Here is a 13,340-nt window from a genome sequence, read left to right as displayed (position 1 = left end):
TTCAAAAAACAAACAAACACACACAAACAAAAAAATATATATATATATATATATATATATATATATATATATATATATATAAAATAATAATGTTTTATATACATTAAAAATATACATTTTTATAATACTATATAAATTATTAATAATATACAATATATATACATATTTATAAATCAATATAATAAATAAATAAATAATAAATATTTCTATTATATACATTTATATAATTATATATACATTACTTACTAAAAATTATATAATATATTTTAAAATATATATATAAAAATAATAAAAAAAAAAAAAAATACCCATTCTTATTCCTTTGCATCAAAACAAACCCCCACCCCCCCCACCAACATTATTATTTTTTATTATTTATATAATAATTAAATTTAATCTATTCTTTGTATTTTTAAAACAAACACATATAAAAAAAAGTCCCCCAAAATTATCTCCACTATGGACATCTACCCCGCATTAAAAGATAACGCTACGCCCTTGATATCTTAAAAAATCCGGGGGCAGAGTCTTCAGCTTATGTCACTCCTGGACATCCCGGGAAAGTTAAGGGAAGAAATTGAAGTCAAAAAGTCCGGTGTTGGACGGTGTTGGGGGTATAGGCCTATAAAGGGCGTTGGGGAATAATCATCGGCGACAAAGTGGGGGGTAAAATACGCGAAGAATGGATGGAAAAACGGTCATTGTGACTGGGGCTTCCCAGGTAAGAATTTTAGCGTTGTAATAAGGTGGTGTGGATAGAGGATCTCGAAGATGGTCTCAAGCGTTAGTGCCTGGGGTGTTTTACGTAGAAGGACAGAGGGATAAAGAAGGAAAGGCGTGGATGATAATTAGGAAATTGTTTAAAGTAAACTGCCAGCACAACTTGGGGGAGTTAAATGCTAGGGTGATCGACCGTTTAACGTTAATCGGGTGTCTCGAGCACACACGTGCTGTTACCGAGCCGTAGATTTTTTTTTTTTACCTTTTTCTATTTGATACTCCCATTATCTAACACTAAATATTCCACAACCAAACGGTAAACTGTCCCCTAAATTTTAAGTTTTCTCTACTTTTGGATATTTTTATGAGAAAACTGATAGCCTCTTTGACTTCATTGATATTAACTTAATAATTTGTCTTTTCTAGAAAATTTCCAGTAGAAACATTGGGGCTGTCAGTAAAAATTCGGTAACTCACCGAATAACAGGTTCAGTTGCACCTAATGTGAAGTCTGCTCAAAAACTACAAACTTTTTCCTACTCGTTTGTCGTTTAACTTGACTTCAATCCCTTTTCTTCATTGTTTTTTCCATATAAAACTCCTCCACTGGTTCTTCTATCCCAAAGAACGCATTCTATATTAAGACACGCCAACTATCCACAATACCCATTGTTCACACTTTCCTGTATGAAGGCCAGGTCGGTGTCCCAGATTGACCGAGTTAATAGGTGTGAAACTACTTTAAACACGTACACAAATGGCCAAAAGTTCAGTTAGTAACACTACTTTCCTGGTTTATTTCACCTTATATTACACACTAACCCCGCATTCAACTAGTTCTGTGGAAACTGCCTGTAAGTACTGCTTGGATCCTAAATTATCACCCCGTCAAAAGAAAATATATCTGAAAATTATCGTGATATTTTTTAATTTTTCTAATACAAATATGGGTTTGTTTTGGGAAAAAGCGGTTTTGGGGTTAAAATTTTAAACCCTTTAAATTTACGCATACATTGGTAAAATTCCCTCAATACTTATAAACAACAACCTTAATTCACTGCATTCATGGGAAAAAAAAAACATCAATATTTTTAAACAACAACCTTAATTCCCATTCATTGAAAAATATACTAATACTTTTAAACAACACTGATTAGAGAGCGAGTCATGAATAACAACCACTCAAGCTATAACAACCCAACAATATCGTATCTCTTAGTGACTGGGTTCCCGTTCAAAGGGAAATTTCAGCAAAAAAAACACAAAAAGTCATTAAGACCACAAATTACTTTTACAGCCATCAAATAACACAATGACAAAAATAAAAAAAATATTTCTTATATACTATCTTATCATATTATCAAATTTCATTATTTACATTATTTTTATATATATATATATATATATATATATATATTATATATAGATTAAAAAGAAGAAAAAAAAGATAAGATATAGATATATATATATAAAAAGTTACATCTAAATAAAAAAACTTATATATAGATAATATACCTTTATAAATTAATTAAATTCCCAAATTCTAATATGATGTTAATCTAAACCTTTTCCCGAATCGGTTTTTACAGCGAGGGCCCATCTCGGGCAAGGGTCATTATGGGTTCAGAAACCCGCCAAATCCGCCAAAGTTCACGGTCGGAGGGAAAAGTGATATATATTTTTTAATTTTAAAGTAAAAAGGAAAAAAAAAAAAAGGGAAAACGAAAGAATAAACAAGTTCCTGCATTTCCATTCCAAAACATTTCATCTCAGTGAAAAAAACAAAAGTCTTTTAAAAAAAATAAACATAATAAAAATTTTTAAAAACAATTCCTCGATTTTTTCATACGTAAAAAAAAAACACAACCAAAAACACGAGATAAAGGGAAAAAACTAATAAAAAAAATAAGATAGAAATTAATATCCCTTTACAATACTTTACCTAATTAATCAATTAAATTAATACCCTTTTTCAATATTCCCAGAAGAAATACGCGAAAAAAGGGAAAAACCAGGAAGTGCATGTCCGCGTCGACTTGTCCGACCTCTTTTTCCCGTGAGAATTTTGGGGAATTCAAAAAAACGGAAAAGCGGTTGGATGTCTTGGTGAGAATTTTTAAAAATTACTTTTAAGGAGTCTACAGGCGTATATATAATGATAATGATATGATAATATTAATAATGGTAATGATAATAATGTCATAATGATAATGATATAATAATGATAATATAAGGATGGCAATGATAATAATGGTAATGATATAATGATAATTATATAATGATAATGATATAGTAATGATAATATAAGGAATATAATGATGATATAATACTGATAATATAAGGGTTATAATTATAATATAATAATGATTATAATATGACGGTAACATCAATAATGATAATAAAGTAATTATGATAATAATAATAATAATAATATAATGATGATAATAATAATATAATGATACAATAATGATGATAATATAATATTGATAATATGATAAAGATAATATAATGATGATAATGAAATAATTATGATAATGATGATGAGGAGGAGGCGGATGGTAACGACGATGACGATAATAATAGCAATAAAAAATAATAATAACGACTATAATATCAATTATAAATCAATCAATTAACCAATCAGAACCAAAATCGCTGCATTTTCCAACCCAAAACCCCCCTTTAAAGTTAATTATAACAAAAAGTTAAGAGTTTTGGAGTTCGGCATGGCAACCTTATCAGACGCCCCAACACACCTGCTGACCTTTGACCCCCCCGCCCCCAGATAAACAACGCGGGAATTGGGCATCCTGATAAGGACTGACCAACGGGGGTTCGAGCTGACCATGGCCACAAACCACTTTTGGCCATTTTCCCTCCCAATCTGTTGCTTGGTAAGTTCGTAAGGATGTGGTATGTCATATTCATTGGTGTTTTTTATTATGTTATATTCATTGGTATGTTATAGTTGTTATATTATAGTATGTTGTAGTATTATATTATGTTATAGTATGTTATAGTATTGCTATATTATAGTATGTTATAGTATGGTATATTCATTGGTATGTTATAGTTGTTATATTATAGTATGTTATAGTATTATATTACGTTATAGTATGTTATAGTATTGCTATATTATAGTATGTTATAGTATTTTATATTCATTGGTATGCTATATTTGGTATGTTATCGTTGGTATGTCATATTCGTTGGTATTTTATATTCATTGGTATGTTATATTTGGTATGTTATAGTTGTTATATCATAGTATGTTATAGTATTATATCATGTTATAGTATGTTATAGTATTGCTATTTTATAGTATGTTATAGTATGTTATATTCATTGGTATGCTATATTTGGTATGTTATCGTTGGTATGTTATATTCGTTGATATTTTTATGATGGTGTGATTATTGGTAAATTATATCGTATGTATCACTGGTATTCCATATCATAACGTAGAATCATTAATAGTGTGATGTGGTATATTATTGATATACGATGTCATAATATTTTGCATGCCATATTATCGGTGAAAAAAACATCGTAAAAATAAAAATTAGTCCCCACACCATATTTGTAATCATTATATAATCATACCATGTGACATATATATAATTTTTACCCTTACCCCCCGAAGAAATTTAAAGACGTGTAACATAGATATCATAACATACTATACTATAAAAAGTATCCATGTTGACAAATGTTGGGAAAAAGGGATGAATGAGACTGAATATCTCTTGTTTTTGAAGTATCCCGTCTCCCCAATTTTTTTTTAAAACTATACCCCAAAATAATGTACCTCAACAGCATTTTTTCATATAAACCCTACCACATTCCCCCTTTTATAACACACTAAATCATTTTTAATTCATACCTAACCTTAAAAAACCGTTTAAAAACCCCACACTTGATAAAAAAAAATCAACAAATTTTTCTTTCGTTCTTTCCTTAAAACCCAAAAAAAAAAAAAAAAAAAAGACTTTTAAAAAAACATAATCTACACACAATAAAATAAAATCAACACCTCTTTTTTTCTTTCTTTCTTTCTTCCGGGCAACAAAAAAAAAAAAAAAAAAAAAAAAAAAACCTTCAAAAAAAAAAACCTTCCCTTTCTCTCTCTCCTCGGGCCCTTAAAAAAAGTTCCCAGCAGGGTGGGGGAGGGGTCCTCAGTGCTCAGATTTCCCCCAAGGTCGACCCCTTTACATCTTAATTTTAATAAGACTCCTTATGCGGGCTTCCCGGCCCCGCGCTCTCCAAAACTCCCGCAACATTTCTTCACTAAAAGGGAAATCACCCCAAAACTCAAAGGGGGCAGGTTGGTGTCGCCATTGTTTTTGCCTTTTTTGGGACATTTTGGATCAAAGAAATAGTCGTTTTGCATGTTTTATATTTAAAATATACGTAGAAAAAACAAAAACCCCCAACCCCGCCCCGCCCCGCACGCCCCCCCCCCCCCCCCCCCCACACACACACCCAAACACATGAAATCAACTCTCTCCCCCACATTAAAAATAAAACTAACTCACTCACTCTCACACACACACACACACATAAAAACACACACAAACACACAAATAAAACACACACAAACCCCAAATACACACACACACAAATAAAAACACAAAATAAAACACCAAAAACAAACAACATTTTTAAACACCCCGGGTTATATACATTATATATATATATATATATATATATATATATATATATATATATAAAATATATATATTATAAATATATATATATATATATATACATATATATATAAATAAATATAAAAAATATATATATATATATATATTTATATATATGTATATAAACATATACACATGTATATATATTACATATATATATATATATATATATATATATATATAATATACATAAAAACTACATATACATACAAAACATAAAATAAAACAAAACATAATATATATATATATATATACATATATATACATATATATATATATAAAATAAAATATATATAAAATATATATAATATATATATATATATATATATATATATATATATATATATATATATATATATATATTCCCCCTTTCCCCCCTTCCTTCCCTCCTTTTTTTTCTTTTCCCCCCTCTCCCCCCCCCCTTTTCCCTCTAAATCTAAACAGTATAAAAAAGTCTAAAAAATACAATAACAGTATAAACATATGTATAAAAAAAAAAAAAAACACCATAAAAAACAACACCGAAACCATTCTCTCGTGGCAGGGTGGGGGCCCCCTCCCTGCATCCCGGGGTGGTGCTTGGAGGTTTTCCCAAAAAGGAGAAACGTGGTTGGGGGCCTTCCTCACTTTCCTCTTGGGGGTTTTGGGCAAAGGGGAGTCGTGGGAGGAGGAATGGGGGGGAGGGGGGAGGGAGGGGGGAAAGGGGGGAGTGGAAAAGGGGGAAGAGGGAAGGAAAAGGGGGAGAGAGAGGGGGGGAGGCGAGAGAGAGGGGGGGGGAGGGGGAGAGAGAGAGAGAGGGGGGGGAGCGGGGAGAGAGAGATGAAATGGGGGAAAGGGGAGAGAGAGAGAGAGAGAGAGAGAGAGAGAGAGAGAGAGAGAGGGGGGAGCGCAGAAGAGGGAAGGGGGGGGGAGAGAGAGAGGGGGGGGGAGAGAGAGAGAGAGAGAAAAGGGGGGGGCGGGAGAGAAAAAGAGGAAAAGAGGGGCGGGGAGAGAGAGAAAAAAGGAAGAGAGGAAAGGGAGAGAAAGGGAGGGAAGAGAGGAAGAGAGGGGGGGAGAAAGAGAGGAAGAGGAGGGAGAGAGAGAGAGAGAAAGAGAGAAAGAGAGAGAAAGAGAGAGAAAGAGAGAGAAGAAAGAGAGAAGAGAGAGAGAGAGAGAGAGAGAGAGAGAGAGAGAGAGAGAGAGAGAGAGAGAGAGAGAGAGAGAAAAAGAGAGGGGAGAGAAAAGAAGAGAGAGAGAAAGAGAGAGAGAGAGAAAGAAAGAGAGAGAGAGAGAAAGAAAGAGAGAGAGAGAGAGAGAGAGAGAGAGAGAGAGAGAGAGATGGGAAAGAGTAAAAAGGAAACAGAGGGAGATAGTGAGGGGGGAAAAGACGGAGGGAAAATGTGAAGGTAGGAGAAAGGAGGAGTGGGGCAAGGAAACCAAAAAACAGAGGGGGGGCCAAAAAGGGGGAAACGAAAGAATAGGAAGAGAAATGGGGGAAAACAAAAAAACGGAGTCAATTTATATACTCATCAAAGTAAAAATCTTTCGTATAAGATTTCGTATAAATGCACTGTACCGAACCAATTTCCCAAACCCCTTCTCCGAAACCCAAAGGAACGGGGCGCACAGACAAGCATCTACCTTTCCGTGGCCGAGGAAGCACAAAACGTGTCTGGAAAGTACTTCGTGGATTGTAAGGTAACGTCACACATTTTCGAAGCAAATCTCTACCTCCCCCCCCTAACACTTATAACACGAAACAGAAATATTTAAAATTCTCCCCCACCCTACATTTATAATACGAAAATAATCTAAAAATGTTTGTTGGTGTATATTGATAATCGGTCGCTTTTTAAAAGGGATTTATCATGCTTGGATTTCTTCTCATGTAGGAAAGCAATTCACCCATCAGCTGAGGACAGGGACTGGCGAAAAAATTGTGGAAATAGGGGAGCGTGATGTGAAACTGCAGCCGGGGAGATGTTCTACTAATGTCTTTCCTGAATGGAGCAGCAGATCCCTGTACGTTGTAGGTGATCACAACGGGTTTTTTGAATGAAAGTTAAATTTTAAGGGGTTTACTCACTCTTTTACCTCAGTGTCTAGAAGAATAAATGGCATAATGATATGAAATGTTAAGAAATAAAGTTTATCTGACTATCATATTTGTTTGGTGTCATCGTGTATATCACCCTTTTTTACTCAGTTTCTGCAAAGTTCTGTCAATGAGAAAATTCATACTCATACTCATATATAAAATCAGTTATATATCTTGAATAGTTTTTTTTTGGTTTCATCACTTGACTCAATTAAAAATAATGATTCCATTTGTAGAATTCCCCCCATTGCCCAGTGTTTACTCAAGGCAGAGAACTGCTGATACATTAAATATTTCATATTTCAACAGATATATAGCAATAAGTGAGAAATATAAGCAAAAGGTCCTAAAGAATACAAAGTAGATAGATATAAAAAAAATTTGTAAAAAAACAGAAATGGATTTTTGTTGAACTATAGGCCTACAGCCCAAATATTTTAAACCCAAAGGGACACTCCAGACAAGGTGTTGCTGGGTTTTTACACTGACGAAAAGGGTTTCTTGAATCCATAATGAATAAAAATCAAAAAATATCAAAGGGGATTAAAATATACTCTGATGATTTTATAGTTAAATAATTTTTTCTCCCGGTGGTGGAGAGTTACTTCTCTCTAGTAGAGAAAGGTTAGGGTTTCGAAGCTTATCAGATTCAAATACGAGGTCCCATGAAAATTCAGCTATATCACCCAAAAAAAAAATTAATAACTGGGGTAGGTAATGTAATACATTTTCTGACACTCAAAAATTTGTAGATTAAGAAACAAAAAAAAATTATGGGACAATTGCTCTGTGGCACAACAATTAACATGAAAAATGGTTCATTGGTAGCCAAAAATAATGAGGCATTAAATGATTGTGTGAATTACTATTAGTCTGTTACTTAAAATTTTTAAAAAAAAGAATTTAATAGAAAATGGAAGAACTCTTCAGATAAGTACTTCCCAGACAAGAAAAAATCTGGATTACAAAGGTCCTACAAAAAAAGGTAAGAACACGGGTTTTCAAGTGGGAGTGTTTTTTTTAAATAAAACAATGTAAAAAAAACAAAATAACTTTATTAAGCATATAAGTTTAGTGAAAAAAATTTATAAAAAAAAGGAAGATAAAAAAAACAATTTCAGATAACGACTCCTTAAAGAAAAGAAAAAAAAAACATACATACCACAAAAAAACATTAAAGTATAAAAAAACATTGGAAAAATAAAAAATATCCAATAACTTTTTTCCCATCACAAATAGAAAATCAAGAAAAAACTTCCAGATTTAAAAAACTTCACCTTTTTTTTCATAAAATCTTTCTCTAAATATGCATATCTTGATCCATTTTTAAAGTTAAATTGCCTCTCTTGTCATTTTAATAACTTTACATTGTATGAACTCAAAAGTGCTAAAATATGAATCTATCTGAATCTCTGGAAATAATATTCAATTTTGAAACAGAATTTGAAATTGTTTCAGTTTCAAGTCATGATAAATGCTTAAATTTAAATGAATCTAAGGTAGTTATCATTTTTCCATATATTCCTTTATTTTAAAAATGATATTTATATGGTTAATGTTTAAGAAAATCAAAGTATAAAAATATTTACAGATATTTATGTATTTCCTTTAAGACTCTCAGGTTTCATTTTTAAACAAAATCTAGAATTGACTAGACCTGAAAAAATCATAGATTTAACGTTATTGGTAAGTCTTTCAACTGGGTAAAAATTTAAAAAGTGCCTTTAAAGTATAATCACATTAAATATCTTCAAATATAAAATGCATTTAATACAAAGTGGGTTCTGACACCATATTTCACAATATAATTTTGGCAATCCAATATGTTTTTGAAGAAACAAATTAATCAACTTTGGATCTGTGAAAATAACTATATTCCGTCTAAAAATCGGAATTTTTACCATAATAAAGGATACGGATATCCTAAAAGCAACATATTAGACATGTTTTAACATTTCATTATATTTTTGGGCATTACCATTTTCCCCACAAAAATTAAAAATTCCATTGAATTTTACAATATCACTGATAACAAAGAAATAAATACTGTTCATTAATAAATTAACAATATTCCTTACCATCTTAATGTTGAAAAACAAATTCCATACAAAAAAAGGAATGAATCCTTTTTAAAGTTTCAAAAACGATTTGGTTCATCTAACAATAAAAAAATGCAATAATCATTTTGGCCTATATATATAATCTTTTTTAAAAATTCTGGAATTGATCTGTTCAAAACTGCCAAAAAAGGTTTATATGACATATTCATTTTATCTCTCAAGGAATGATGCTTTTGATCTGATGTTTTGAACCTTATAATGAAGAAAAAATGGAATTTAACAAACATTTTAAATAAGGACCTTTACTAGTTTTTTTTCTTCAGTTGAACCAGAGTATGAACTATATTTTGAACGGTACTACCCCATTTTCATATGATAAATTTTTTTTCAGAATGCAAATTCAAGACCTTATGGAATGAAAAATTCTCCAAGTACCTTCTCCTCAATGCTATTCACTTGCACATCCCCCTTTTTTCAAAATAAGGGGCCCGGGAATTTTGAATCCCTCGCAAAAAAAATAATGATTTATCCTAAAACAAGCCCCCTATCAACTTTCTGGGGTGCTCATTTAAAATAAGCAATATCCTTCAGTAAATTTATCCCCCCATGGAGGAGACACAGTTAACATGAGTAAATGAAAAAGTAATGCCAATTTTAGAAAATAAGGAGGGAAAAAATTCTAAAAGATAACATTTCCTATTTGTCCCCAAAACCAAAGAAATCTATTTAATCAGTTTTTCAACCTACATTTCACTCAGTGTGTCCCACAAGCTGGTTAAGTCTGGCCACTAAAAGGTGCTAATAAATTACAACCCGTTCCAAGGTTGAATAAATTTTCCTTTAATTTTGCAAATTTTATATATATATTTATATATATATATATATATATATATTTATATATATATATATATATATATATATAAATATATATATAATACAAAAAAATATATATATATATATATATATATATATATATATATATATATATATATATATATATTATATATATATATCACTCCATATATTCTAAAAAAAATAAGGATATTGTAATGAAAATAACTTTCAAGTCAGATACAGCTTCCTTTAACCTTATGGATTTATAATATCTGATTCTTCTTTAAAAACAGATCAACCCCAATACTAAAATTTTAAAATTTAATTGGCTTATATTTCTTGTCTGGGGCAGGTTGTAGTATTTCATCCCCTCTGATAAATGCGCTCCGAGCCCAAGGCAAATGGGCCCTTCCAGTGTACAATTTAGCTGTGGAATAAAGTCCTGGAGTAACTTTTCTCCTGCTGCTCCTGCAATTAAATTTTTTTTTATGAAATAATATTCAAAAAAAAAATTTTTTTAAAAAACAAAGGTAATACCTATTTCTGAAGAGCATTATTCAAACAAGTATCATTCTGTCTTACCCAAATAAAAACCCCCAAAGGGTGGTAACTGCTCTTGTGATAAAGAACAATCAAACATTGCTGCTTCTGCTTCATCCGTTTCAGGTTCCTGTCCTAGATAGGTTGTCTGTAAGAGAAAACTATTTTGTCCAGTATCAAAAAAAAATACATGTTGAACATTTTAATAAGTTCAAAATCAGTTGAGATTTAATAATATGGTTTAAATAATATCATCTGGAGATTCCCCAAAAAAACAAAATATATTTACCAAATCACTGAATATTACAAAACCCAAACTCTTGCTTATACCAAATACAGCACATATTTCCACTTTTCTTTGCATACTAACCTCCTCTACTACTCATCCCCCAAATCTAACAACTGCATGGTAACATTTTCTGCCTTCCATTTGGTCATAGGTACAAAACATTGGTGTTGAATGCATCCATAGGTTTAATTTTGTTTCCTTTAAGTTTCGGATGTTGGAGGTTTATTTTGATAGGGGGTTTTGCCATGTTGAACGCTTGGACAGGAAGTGCAATCCCCAAAAAGGCACCAAAGGGGATTCTCATCCAGTGGAACTTTTCAGCTCCTTAATGTTACCCCTTTAGAGGAGAGAGAGGTGGTTTTTTAAAAAAATTTGGACTGATCTCTGAATACTTTTTATCATTTGGCAATGATGAACTGACTACAAAAACAAATCAATGGAAATTTATCCCCCCTTCCCTTTGGGAATACCTAATAAAATCAGGTACTGGTAGATGCGTTCTCATTTCCCCATATACTGGGAGGGAGAGGGGGAAAGGGGGAGGGAGGGAGAAGGAGAGGGAGAGGGGGGAGGAGAGGGAGAGGGAGGGGAGAGGGAGGGAGGGAGAGAGAAGGGAGAGGGAGAGGGAGGGAGAGGGAAAAGGGAGAGGAGGAGGAGGGAGGGAGGGGGAGGGAGAGGGGAGAGAGGGAGAGGGGAAGAGGGTGAGGAGGAGGGGGAGGGAGAAGGGAGAGGGAGAGAGGGGAAGGGGGAGGAGAGAGAGAGAGAGAGAGAGAGAAAGAGAGAGAGAGAGAGAGAGAGAGAGAGAGAGAGAGAGAGAGAGAGAGAGAGAAAGGAAGAGAAAAAAAAGAGAAGAAAAGAAAAGAAAAAGATGGAAAATAGAGAGATAGTAAAAAAAAGGTAGACAGATAGAGTTAAAAATTTATCAGACACTTTGAGATAGATAAAAAGATAGGGGAAAAAGATATAAAAGGACTGAAAGATTGATATAAAAATACAGAAAAATAGAAAAAAAATAAATGATAGGCTAAAAGATATGATAAATAAAAGATGTAAAAGGAAAGGTAAATAGATATTAGATAAAAGATAGAAGGACAGACATAAATAAAAAGTTCAAAAAAATTAAAATCTATACAATTTTATGGGGTAATTCCCCCGAAAACACTCACCTTGTACAATTTCATCAGAATCCCGGTACCAAATTTTTCCCCCCAGTTCGGAAAAAAAAGGGAAAAGATAGATCTTGGAAAAGAGGCTTTCCCCCGGCATTTCTGGGAAAACGGCCCGGGTGGTGTACTTTATTTTGTGGGGTTTTGTTTTCATTATCCATTTCCTAAAGCAAAAAATAAAAATAGTAGTAAGGTTTAAATAATAAATCAAAAATAAAAAAAAAAAATGATGAATGATGATAAAAATGAATAAGATAAAAAAAACAGCTACAAAAATAATATAATATAACAGTAATGGAAAACAATAAAAGGGGAAAAGAATAATGGAAGGGCTTCATCAGTAATTTTTTTTGTTTACAATATGAAGGAAAACTTGAACTTTTTGCATATCAAAAATATAGATAGATCTATTAGTTTGCTTATAGTCTCAAGAGAATATATTAATTTCAACAGTAATGCAAATAGTCTGAACTCACACAGCAAAAGGGATTAACATTGTGTAATTCACTTCCCCATTAAATATCAGCCTATCCTCAAACCATATTATCTGAATAAATGAGAAATATACAGTACCCCGTTACTCTTAACGATCCCTCACAGATGAAAATAAACATACCTGAAGTCCGGAAAGACAATTTTTTAAATGATGTAAAAATGGAAGGGGATTTTGTATTCCAAATATGTTAATCACTGCCATCACACCCCCAAAAATCTCTTGTCCCCAGATCAACCCCTTTAAATTTCAGATTCTGAAAGAAAAAGTAGTTAACATTATCAAAATGAAAATTAAATTACTTCATCGTTACTGACATTACCTAAATTTAAAAGGTTTTAAAAACACATAATAATACAAATAAAACCATTTTTCGGGAAAAAAAAAAAAAAAAAAAGGAACAGGGGAAACTGATTTAATCTGGATGTTTTGTAATGGACCCTTGGGTTTTTTAC

Source organism: Penaeus vannamei, chromosome 24, assembly GCF_042767895.1.
Source record: "Penaeus vannamei isolate JL-2024 chromosome 24, ASM4276789v1, whole genome shotgun sequence".
NCBI classification, from domain to species: Eukaryota; Metazoa; Arthropoda; class Malacostraca; order Decapoda; family Penaeidae; genus Penaeus; species Penaeus vannamei.
Note: the sequence above shows the minus strand (reverse complement) of the source record.